The sequence below is a fragment of the Pristiophorus japonicus genome, chromosome 3, assembly GCF_044704955.1.
Source record: "Pristiophorus japonicus isolate sPriJap1 chromosome 3, sPriJap1.hap1, whole genome shotgun sequence".
Classification (NCBI taxonomy): domain Eukaryota; kingdom Metazoa; phylum Chordata; class Chondrichthyes; family Pristiophoridae; genus Pristiophorus; species Pristiophorus japonicus.
The window spans coordinates 153,209,489-153,221,866 of record NC_091979.1 but is presented as its reverse complement, the minus strand read 5'-3'; the positions used below and the strand labels follow the sequence as shown (position 1 = coordinate 153,221,866).

General features: G+C 46.7%; 1 protein-coding gene across 8 annotated transcripts in view; it reads left to right on the top strand.

The window, feature by feature from the left end:
- Window positions 1-12,378, top strand: part of rftn2 (raftlin family member 2) — a 452,549-nt gene that overhangs the window by 393,303 nt on the left and 46,868 nt on the right. The window lies entirely within an intron of this gene.

Here is a 12,378-nt window from a genome sequence, read left to right as displayed (position 1 = left end):
CTGATACTTTGCATATGTAGTCTTCCTTATGCACATCAGTCCTCATATTGGTACTGCATCTCCCAATATTTTTCTGTTCTCCATATCAGTTTGTTTTGTGACTAGCACTTCTTTGCTCTCTTGCCTATATAATGATAGTGACTGCATTTCAAAAGTAATCCATTTGTTGTGAAATACTTCGCCATGTCATAGAAACATAGAAAATAGGTGCAAGAATAGGCAATTCGCCCCTTCAAGTCTGCACCACCATTCAATAAGATCATGGCTGATCATTCGCCTCAGTACCCCTTTCCTGTTTTCTCTCCATACCCGTTGATCCCTTCAGCCGTAAGGGCCTTATCTAACTCCCTCTTGTATATATCCAATGAACTGGCATCAACAACTCTCTGCGGTAGAGAATTCCACAGGTTAACATCTCTGAGTGAAGGAGTTTCTCCTCATCTCAGTCCTAAATGGCTTACCCCTTATCCTAAGACTGTGTTCTCTGGTTCTGGACTTCCCCAACATCGGGAACATTCTTCCTGCATCTAACCTGTCCAGTCCCGTCAGAATTTTATATGTTTCGATGAGATCCCCTCTCATCCTTCTAAACGTCAGTGAATACAGGCCCAGTCGATCCATGCTCTCCTCATATGTCAGCCCTGCCATCCTGGGAATCAGTCTGGTGAACCTTTGCTGCATTCCCTCAATAGCAAGAACGTCCTTCCTCAGATTAGGAGACCAAAACTGAACACAATATTCCAGGTGAGGCCTCACCAAGGCCCTGTACAACTGCAGTAAGACCTCCCTGCTCCTATACTCAAATCCCCTAGCTATGAAGGTCAACATACAATTTGCCGCCTTCACCGCCTGCTGTACCTGCATGCCAACTTTCAATAACTGATCTACCATGACACCCAGGTCTCGTTGCACCTCCCCTTTTCCTAATCTGCCGCCATTCAGATAATAATCTGCCTTCGGGTTTTTGCCACCAACCTCACATTTATCCACATTATACTGCATCTGCCATGCGTTTGCCCACTCACCGAACCTGTCCAAGTCACCCCGCAGCCTCTTGGTGGCGTCCTCACAGCTCACACCGCCACCCAGCTTAGTGTCATCTGCAAACTTGGAGATATTACACTCAATTCCTTCATCTAAATCATTAATATATATTGTAAATAGCTGCAGTCCCAACACTGAGCTCTGCAGCACCCCACTAGTCACTGTCTGCCATTCTGAAAAGGACCCGTTTATCCCGACTCTCTGCTTCCAGTCTGCCAACCAGTTCTCTATCCACGTCAGTACATTACCCCCAATACAATGTGCTTTAATTTTGCGCACCAATCTCTTGTGTGGGATCTTGTCAAAAGCCTGTTGAAAGTCCAAAATACAACACATCCACTGGTTCTCCCTTGTCCACTCTGCCAGTTACATCCTCAAAAAATTCCAGAAGATTTGTCGAGCATGATTTCCCTTTCATAAATCCATGCTGACTTGAACCGATCCTGTCGCTGCTTTCCAAATGTGATGCTATTTCATCTTTAATAATTGATTCCAACATTTTCCCTGCTACTGATGTCAGGCTAACCAGTTTATAATTACCCGTTTTCTCTCTTCCCTCCTTTTTTTAAAAAGTGGTGTTACATTAGCTACCCTCCAATCCATTGGAACTGATCCAGAGTCGATAGACTGTTGGAAAATGATCACCAATGCATCCACTATTTCTAGGGCTACTTCCTTAAGTACTCTGGGATGAAGACTATCAAGCCCCAGGGATTTATCGGCCTTCAATCCCATCAATTTCCCTAACACAATTTCCCGTCTAATAAGGATTTCCTTCAGTTCCTCCTTCTCACTCGACCCTCGGTCCCCGAGTATTTCCGAAAGGTTATTTGTGTCTTCCTTCGTGAAGACAGAACCAAAGTATTTGTTTAACTGATCCCGCATTTCTTAGTTCCCCATTATAAATTCACCTAAATCTGACTGCCAGGGACCTACGTTTGTCTTCACTAATCTTTTTCTCTTCACATAGCTATAGAAGCTTTTGCAGTCAGTTTTTATGTTCCAAGCAAGCTTCCTCTCATACTCTATTTTCCCTCTCCTAATTAACCCCTTTGTCCTCCTCTGCTGTATTATAAAATTCTCCCAGTCTTCAGATTTTCTGCTTTTTCTGGCCAATTTATATGCCTCGTCCTTGGATTTAACACTATCCTTAATTTCCTTTGTTAGCCATGGTTGATCCACCTACCCCATTTTATTTTTACTCCAGACAGGGATGTACAATTGTTGAAGTTCATCCATGTGATTTTTAAATGTTTGCCTTTACCTATCCACTGTCAACCCTTTAAGTATCACTCGCCAGTCTATTCTAGCCAATTCATATCTCATACCATCGAAGTCACCTTTCCTTAAGTTCAGGACCCTAGTCTCTGAATTAACTATGTCACTCTCCATCGCAATAAAGAATTCTACCATATTATGGTCACTCTTCCCCAAGAGGCCTCGCACAACAAGATTGTTAATTAGTCCTTTCTCATAACACATCACCCAGTCGAGAATGGACAGCCCTCTAGTTGGTTCCTCGACATATTGGTCCAGAAAACCATCCCTAATACACTCCAGGAAATCCTCCTCCACCGCATTGCTACCTGTTTGGTTAGCCCAATCAATATGTCGATCAAAGTCGCCCATGATAACTGCTGTATCTTTATTGCACGCATCGCTAATTTCTTGTTTGATGCTGTCCCCAACCTCTCTACTACTGTTTGGTGGTCTGTACACAACTCCCACTAGCGTTTTCTGCCCTTTGGTATTCCGTAGCTCCACCCATACCGATTCCACATCATCCAAGCTAATGTTCTTCCTTACTATTGCGTTAATTTTCTCTTTAATCAGCAACGCCATCCCACCTCCTTTTTCCTTTGTCTATCCTTCCTAAATGCTGAATACCCCTGGAGGTTGAGTTCCCAGCCTTGGTCACCCTGGAGCCATGGCTCCGTGATGCCAATTACATCATATCCGTTAATTGCTATCTGTGCCGTTAATTCGTCCACCTTATTACGAATACTCCTCGCATTGAGGCACAGAGCCTTCAGGCTTGTCTTTTTAACACACTTTGCCTCTTTAGAATTTTGCTGTAATGTGGCCCTTTTTGCTTTTTGCTTTGGGTTTCTCTGCCCTCCACTTTTACTTTTCTTCTTTCTATCTTTTGCTTCTGCCCCCATTCTACTTCCCTCTGTCTCCCTGCATAGGTTCCCATCCCCTTGCCATATTAGTTTAACCCCTCCCCAACAGCACTAGCAAACACTTCCCCCGAGGACATTGGTTCCCCTGCCCAGGTGCAGACCGTCCGGTTTGTACTGGTCCCACCTCCCCCAGAACCAGTTCCAATGTCCCAGGAATTTGAATCCCTCCCTTCTGCACCACTCGTCAAGCCACGTATTCATCTGAGCTATCCTGCGATTTCTACTCTGACTTAGCACTATCCTGAAGATGTAATAAGGCAATATACAAATCCAATTCCCCCTCTCTTCAGTTCATTTTTTTTAAATCCTTAAAATGTATTGAGTCTAATACTTTGGTAAAGGTTTGACAAAATGTTTATAAATTTTTTTCCCCAAGATTGTTTTTCCCTGCCAGTTCTCACCTTTTTGCGCACAGCAATTGGCAATCAACTTCAAAATATAATTTATTATTTTCAAGTCAGGCGATCTCCAACTCTCCAGGACACCCTATCTCTCTCCCCACAATCTCCGACACCTCTCTTTCCCCCACCCACCTCCGCAAAGTCATGCTCTACTCACCTCCCGCTTATTTTCTACCATCAACAACCACGAACCCTACCTGATCCTGGACTGCGGCCTTTTCTGGAGCCTTCCCCACCTGTCAGGCAGCCAAGCCTGTCCATCAGGCTGGCTTCCGGGCAGGGAATCTGTTTTTTAAAAAAAAACACGCAGTTCGTAGAAAGCTGCCCTTCCAGATTTCGTGACCAGAACTCCTCTGCCCCGCTGCAGTAAATATCGCGGCATTTGAGTATGACATTCACTGATTCTATGGCAGACATTGCAAAATCACAGCTGCATCTAGTGGGAAATTCATCTGGAACATCAGAATTAGATTTGCTTAGCTTTATGAATCTTCTTGAGTAGATCCATTTGGCTACTGTATTTTATAGTCTCTTGAACACCTCTTAGTTCAATTTAACTCTATTTATTCTCGCAATCAATCAGCCATGTGCAGCTAAAATTGCATTCTTCATACAGACAGTCTCTTAAATACAGATCCCCAGGGTGCTATACCTCCTCCTCCTTCTTAGGCGGTCCCTCGTATCGAGGATGACTTGCTTTCACGCCAAAAAGGAATGAGTTCACAGGTGTTTCAAAGAAGGACCTAATATTCCAGGTCCAGAACTACATCTTGAAGGGTGGAAGATGCCTGTGCGTCGATTTTTTTTTAACGTGTGGTGACCATCGCACACCAGCCACCACACGGGCTTGACAGAGCTAGGTCTTGGTCCAGTGGCAAAGATTAACCAAGATGGCTGGAGACCAGCTCTGCTGCACGCACCTAGTGCGCGCACATATCTCAGTGTGGGCTGGCCTGTGCTGCCCCTGGGTCTACACCTCTTCTGGGCCCCGAACTCTCGCCTCTCCTGGGCCCTGATCACATCGCTCTGCAATCTCTCGCCGCTCCTGCTGTATCTGCCCACGCTCCAATCACCAATCTGGGTTATGGTGATGTCCAAACCAGTCGCCCTCTTCACAACCATCGCCCTCCCGGACCGGCTCACGCTGTACCTTTCAGTGATATGCTCCTTTTATGGCCCCGACCTGCCACTGATAGTCTCTCGCAGGTCGGGCCCCCGCCAGTAGTTCCCAGCCCTCAGCATAACCTTCGCTAATCTCCCTGTGGCTCCTAGCTAGAGGGCGCTATACATTATATCGTTGCACCTTTCCTTTCATAAGAAACAAATTGGATTAAAGTGAGCTTCAATATAAACTGGTAATTACATGTAGTAAACTACAAGTTGAAGAAACAACAACCAAACCTTGTCTTATTGATTCTTTAGCCAAGTGTCCAGTGTCCATGATTTCTTATTTCTGTACATAGTGCTCCAGGTATTTTGGTGTTGTGCAGATTTTGTTGCTTCACCTCAAACTGGTTGTTTCAGTGGTGCTCTGTGCACTGATTGCTTTAGTCCCTTTATCAGTGCTCTGAGGGGAAATATCAGGCAACATATCCCTGTTTTCATGTGTTGTCTTTGAAGTGCTGTTTCACGTGTTAGTTGGCTGTGTTGGCAGTGGATTGTGTGTGGGTGTCAGAGATCTCTGGAGTGTCGATGAATGTCTCGGCGCTCTTTCTCAGATGTTTCCTATTTCGGCGATACTCACGGTCATCTTCTGTCATGACCTGATATGACTGAATGCCGACTTGTTTCTGAACCTGAGCTTTTTGACACATTTTGCTTTCTCGCGTTTGTTTCAGTCTCATTGTTTCTCCTTCCTGCAGTGTAGGAAGTGCTATAACACATCTGCTGTAGCAGTGTGCTTGTTTAGCATGATTCTTTTCTTTGTTGACATTGACATCCTGTATTATTCTTGGTTGAGTAGTTCGTTTGCAATTAGGATGTTTGTCTTTGTGCGGCGACCGAGTAAGCATTGTGCTGGTGAACTATCAAGGCCTTCAGTTGGTGTGTTTCGCCAGATGAGAAGGTCCATGTAGAAGTCACCACAGTCTTTCTTTGTCTTCTTGATTAAATGCTTTGCGAGCTTAACCACGTTCTCAACCTTTCCATTCCTTTGTGGATATTCTGGTAAGCTTGTTGCGTGATCAAATCCATATTCTGTGGTAAAGTTTGTGAACTGTTGAGTTGAAGGGAGGTCCATTGTCCAGTTTGACTACAAACACCCTATTTCCTTCTTTAGCTATCACCGTGCCCACGATCCACTTGGGACCATGTCCATAAACTAATATGGCAGGGGGATGGGAACCAATGCAGGGAGACAGAGGGAAACAAAATTGAGACAGAAGCAAAAGACAGAAAGGAGATGAGTAAAAGTGGAGAGCAGAGAAACCCAAGGCAAAAAACAAAAAGGGCCACTTTGCAGCAAAATTCTAAAGGGTCTACGTGCGTTAAAAAGGCAAGCCTGAAGGCTCTGTGCCTCAATGCGAGGCGTATTTGGAATAAGGTGAACGAATTAACTGTGCAGATAGCAGTTAACGGATACGATGTGGTTGGCATCACGGAGACATGGCTCCAGGGTGACCAAGGCTGGCAACTCGACATCCAAGGTTATTCAACATTTAGAAAGGATAGACAGAAAGCAAAAGGAGGCGGGGTGGCGTTGCTGGTTAAAGAGGAAATTAATGCAATTGTAAGGAAAGACATTAGCTTGGATGATGTGGAATCGGTATAGGTGGAGCTACGGAATACCAAGGGGCAGAAAAGGCTAGTGGGAGTTGTGTACAGACCTCCAAACAGTAGTAGTGATGTTGGGGATGGCATCAAACAGGAAATTAGGGGTGCATGCAATAAAGGTGTAGCAGTTATAATGGGTGACTTTAATATGCATATAGATTGGGCAAACCAAACTGGAAGCAATACAGTGGAAGAGGATTTCCTGGAGTGCATAAGGGATGGTTTTCCAGACCAATATGTCGAGGAACCAACTAGGGGGGAGGCCATCTTAGACTGGGTGTTGTGTAATGAGAGAGGATTAATTAGCAGTCTCGTCGTGCGAGGCCCCTTGGGGAAGAGTGACCATAATATGGTGGAATTCTACATTAGGATGGAGAATGAAACAGTTAATTCAGAGACCATGGTCCAGAACTTAAAGACGGGTAACTTTGAAGGTATGGGGCATGAATTGGCTAGGATAGATTGGCGAATGATACTTAAGGGGTTGACAGTGGATGGGCAATGGCAGACATTTAGAGACCGCATGGATGAACTACTACAATTGTACATCCCTGTCTGGCATAAAAATAAAAAAGGGAAGGTGGCTCAACTGTGGCTATCAAGGGAAATCAGGGAGAGTATGAAAGCCAAGGAAGTGGCATACAAATTGGCCAGAAATAGCAGCGAACCCAGGGACTGGGAGAAATTTAGAATTCGGCAGAGGACGACAAAGGGTTTGATTAGACAGGGAAAATAGAGTACGAGAGGAAGCTTGCAGGGAACATTAAAACGGACTGCAAAAGCTTCTATAGATATGTAAAGAGAAAAAGGTTCGTAAAGACAAACGTAGGTCCCCTGCAGTCAGAATCAGGTGAAGTCATAACTGGGAACAAAGAAATGGCAGACCAATTGAACAAGTACTTTGCTTCGGCATTCACTAAGGAGGACACAAATAACCTTCCGGATATAAAAGGGGTCAGAGGTTCTAGTAAGGAGGAGGAACTGAGGGAAATCTTTATTAGTCGGGAAATTGTGTTGGGAAATTGATGGGATTGAAGGCCGATAAATCCCCAGGGCCTGATGGACTGCATCCCAGAGTACATAAGGAGGTGGCCTTGGAAATAGCGGATGCATTGACAGTCATTTTCCAACATTCCATAGACTCTGGATCAGTTCCTATGGAGTGGAGGGTAGCCAATGTCACCCCATTTTTTTTAAAAAAAGGAGGGAGAGAGAAAACGGAATTATAGACCGGTCAGCCTGACATCGGTAGTGGGTAAAATGATGGAATCAATTATTAAGGATGCCATAGCAGTGCATTTGGAAAGAGATGACATGATAGGTCCAAGTCAGCATGGATTTGTGAAAGGGAAATCATGCTTGACAAATCTTCTGGAATTTTTTGAGGATGTTTCCAGTAGAGTGGGCAAGGGAGAACCAGTTGATGTGGTGTATTTGGACTTTCAGAAGGCTTTCGACAAGGTCCCACACAAGAGATTAATGTGCAAAGTTAAAGCACATGGGATTGGGGGTAGTGTGCTGACGTGGATTGAGAACTGGTTGGCAGACAGGAAGCAAAGAGTAGGAGTAAATGGGTACTTTTCAGTACAGCAGGCAGTGACGAGTGGGGTACCTCAAGGTTCTGTGCTGGGGCCCCAGCTGTTTACATTGTACATTAATGATTTGGACGAGGGGATTAAATGTAGTATCTCCAGATTTGCGGATGACACTAAGTTGGGTGTCAGTGTGAGCTGCGAGGAGGATGCTATGAGGCTGCAGAGTGACTTGGATAAGTTAGGTGAGTGAGCAAATGCATGGCAGATGAAGTATAATGTGGATAAATGTGAGGTTATCCACTTTGGTGGTAAAAACAGAGAGACAGACTATTATCTGAATGGTGACAGATTAGGTAAAGGGAAGGTGCAACGAGACCTGGGTGTCATGTTACATCAGTCATTGAAGGTTGGCATGCAGGTACAGCAGGCGGTTAAGAAAGCAAATGGCATGTTGGCCTTCATAGCGAGGGGATTTGAGTACAGGGGCAGGGAGGTGTTGCTACAGTTGTACAGGGCCTTGGTGAGGCCACACCTGGAGTATTGTGTACAGTTTTGGTCTCCTAACTTGAGGAAGGACATTCTTGCTATTGAGGGAGTGCAGCGAAAGTTCACCAGACTGATTCCCGGGATGGCGGGACTGACATATCAAGAAAGACTGGATCAACTGGGCATGTATTCACTGGAGTTCAGAAGAATGAGAGGGGATCTCATGAAAACTTTTAAAATTCTGACTGGTTTAGACAGGTTAGATGCAGGAAGAATGTTCCCAATGTTGGGGAAGTCCAGAACCAGGGGTCACAGTCTCAGGATAAGGGGCAAGCCATTTAGGACCGAGATGAGGAGAAACTTCTTCACCCAGAGAGTGGTGAACCTGTGGAATTCTCTACCACAGAAAGTTGTTGAGGCCAATTCACTAAATATATTCAAAAAGGAGTTTGACGTAGTCCTCACTTCTAGGGGATCAAGGGGTATGGCGAGAAAGCAGGAGAATGGGGTACTGAAGTTGCCTGCTCAGCCATGAACTCATGGAATGGCGGTGCAGGCTCGAAGGGCCGAATGGCCTACTCCTGCACCTATTTTCTATGTTTCTATGTTTAGCACATACACAGGGTCATTCAGATCAATTTCACGTGACACACAGGCGCGACCATCGTTTACATTTTGTTGCTGCCGCCTGCTCTCGACCTGATCATGCAGGTTGGGGTGAACCAGCGAGAGTCTGGTTTTCACTGTCATTTTCATGAGTAGCTCAGCCGGGGGCACCCCTGTGAGTGAGTGGGGTCTCGTGCGGTGGCTGAGCAGTACTCGGGACAGGCTGGTTTGGAGTGAGCATTCTGTGACTCGTTTAAGGCTCTGTTTGATGGTTTGTACTGCCCGCTCTGCCTGCCCATTGGAGGATGGTTTAAACGGGGCCGAGGTGATATGTTTGATCCCATTGCGGGTCATGAATTCTTTAAATTCGGCACTGGTGAAACATGGCCTGTTGTCACTGACCAGTATGTCAGGCAGGCCGTGGGTGGCAAACATGGCCCTCAGGCTTTCAATGGTGGCGGTGGCGGTGCTTCCCGACATTATTTCACATTCAATCCATTTTGAAAAAGCATCCACCACCACCAGGAACATTTTACTGAGAAACGGGCCCGCATAGTCGACATGGATCCTCGACCATGATCTGGAGGGCCAGGAACCACAAACTTAGTGGTGCCTCTTTGGGCGCGTTGCTCAACTGAGCACATGCGCTGCATTGTGTACACAGGACTCCAAGTCAGAGTCGATACTGGGCCACCACACGTGGGATCTGACTGTCGCTTTCATGATTACTATTCCCAGGTGTGTGCTGTGGAGATCTGAGATGAACGTCTCCCTGCCCTTTTTTGGTAGCACTACGCGGTTACCCCACAACAGGCAGTCTGCCTGAATGGACAGCTCATCCTTTCGCCGCTGGAACGGCTTGATTAGCTCTTGCATTTCAACGTGGATTCTGGCCCAGCTCCCATGCAGTACACAGTTTTTTACTCGGGACAGCAGAGGATCTTGGCTGGTCCAAGTCCTAATCTGGCGGCCAATGACAGGTGATTTATCATTTTCAAACGCTTCCGTGACCATCAACAAATCTGCGGGCTGCGCCACCATCCACAAGTTTGCAGGCTGCGCCATTTCCACCCCTGTGGTGGGCAATGGTAGCCGACTGAGAGCATCCGCACAGTTCTCGGTGCCTGGCCTGTGGCGGATGTTATAGTTATACGCTGATAGCGCGAGTGCCCACCATTGTATGCGGGCTGAGGCATTAGTATTTATCCCCTTGTTTTCAGCGAAAAGGGATGCGAGAGGCTTGTGATCAGTTTCCAGCTCAAATTTGAGGCCAAACAGATCCTGATGCATTTTCTTTACCCCAAACACACACTCTGATGCCTCTTTCTCAATCATGCTCTCGGCCTTAGGCGACAGGTTGCAACTTCCCCGCAACGTTGGCTTGTTGTAATACACACCTGACTCCGTACGACGACGCATCACATGCTAGCACAAGTCTTTTCCAAGGGTTATACAATGCAAGCAGCTTGTTGGAGCATAAAATGTTTCTGGCTTTCTCAAAAGCAATTACTTGTTTTTTTTCCCATACCCAGTTCTTACCTTTACGCAATAATACATGTAGGGGCTCTAAGAGGGTGCTTAACATCGGTAGGAAGTTACCAAAATAGTTGAGGAGTCCCAGGAGCGACCGCAGCTCCGTGATATTCTGTGACCTGGACGCGTTCCTGATAACCTCTGTCTTGGCGTCTGTGGGCCGCATGCCGTCCGCCGCGATCTTTCTCCCCAAAAACTCCACTTCTGTTGCCATGAAGATGCATTTCAACCTCTTTAGCCACAGTCTGACGCGATCCAGTCGCTGGAGGACTTCCTCCAGGTTTTGTCGGTGCTCGACGGTGTCCCGACCTGTGACCAATATGTCATCCTGAAAAACTACCGTGCGTGGTACCGATTTAAGTAGGCTCTCCATGTTTCTCTGGAAGATCGCTGCAGCTGACCGAATTCCAAACGGGCGTCTGTTGTAGATGAAATGACCCTTGTGTGTGTTGATGCAGGTGAGGCCCTTCGAAGACTCTTCCAGCTCCTGCATCATGTTGGCCGAAGTCAGGTCGAGCTTGGTGAACGTCTTGCCTCCTGCCAGCGTTGCAAATAGGTCGTCTGCCTTAGGTAGCGGGTATTGGTCTTGTAGTGAGAATCGATTAATAGTTACTTTATAATCGCCGCAAATCTTGACCGTGCCATCACGTTTGGGTACTGGAACAATCAGGCTGGCCCACTCACTGAATTCCACTCGGGAGATGATGCCCTCGCGTTGCAGCCTGTCCAGCTTGATTTCCACTCTCTCCCTCATCATGTGAGGTACCGCTCGCGCCTTGTGGTGAATGGGTCGGCCTCTGGGACCAAGTGGATCCGCACCTTCGCCCCAAAAAAGTTTCCAATGCCTGGCTCAAAAAGGGTAGGAAATTTGTTCAGAACCTGGCTACATGAGGCCTCATCAACATGTGATAGCGCTCGGATGTCATCCCAGTTCCAGCGGATTTTGCCCAGCCAGCTCCTTCCAAGCAGTGTGGGGCCTTCGTGCGGGACAATCCAGAGTGGCAGTTCGTGCACCGTGCCCTCGTAGGTGACCGTGACCATGGCGCTGTCCAGGACAGTGATAAGCTCTTTGGTATACGTTCTCAGTTTTGTGTGGATGGGGCCCAGGGCGGGTCTGAGTGCCTTGTTGCACCACAGTCTCTCAAACATCTTTTTACTCATGATGGATTGGCAAGCGCCAGTGTCCAGTTCCATGGCTACGGGTATGCCATTCAATTTTACGTTTAGCATTATAGGTGGACATTTCGTCAAAAATGTGTGCACCCCGTTTACTTCGGCATCTGCCTCCTCTCTCAGGCTCGAAATTGCTTTGATCCACCATGGACCGATCTTCCTCTGCCACATGTTGGTTAGCAGGTTTTGCAGAACTTGCAGCTCGTCTGAAAGCTCGTTGGAGGTGCCTCATTGTTCCACAGCTCTTGCAAACATACCCTTTGAAGCGGCATGAATAGGCTGAGTAGAAGCCTCCACAACGCCAACAAAGGTGTGAATTGCCTTATGTTCATCCTTTGTTGTGGACTGAGTCATCTGGGTCACCTGAGGCCTGCTGGCAGTTGCAGACTTGTGGGTTCTGCCCTGTGCGTTTCTGCTCGCAAACACAGTTCCAGTTAATTTATGAACATTGCTAGCACTTGTATGCTGAGAGATTTGTTTGGTGTTATCACTGGTGGACATAAACGCTTGTGCTATCGCAATGGCCTTACTGAGGGTCGGTGTCTCTACAGTCAACAGTTTTCGTAGGATGGTCTCGTGGCCAATGGCCAGTACAAAAGAGTCTCTGAATATTTGCTCCAGGTAGCCATCAAACTCGCATTGTCC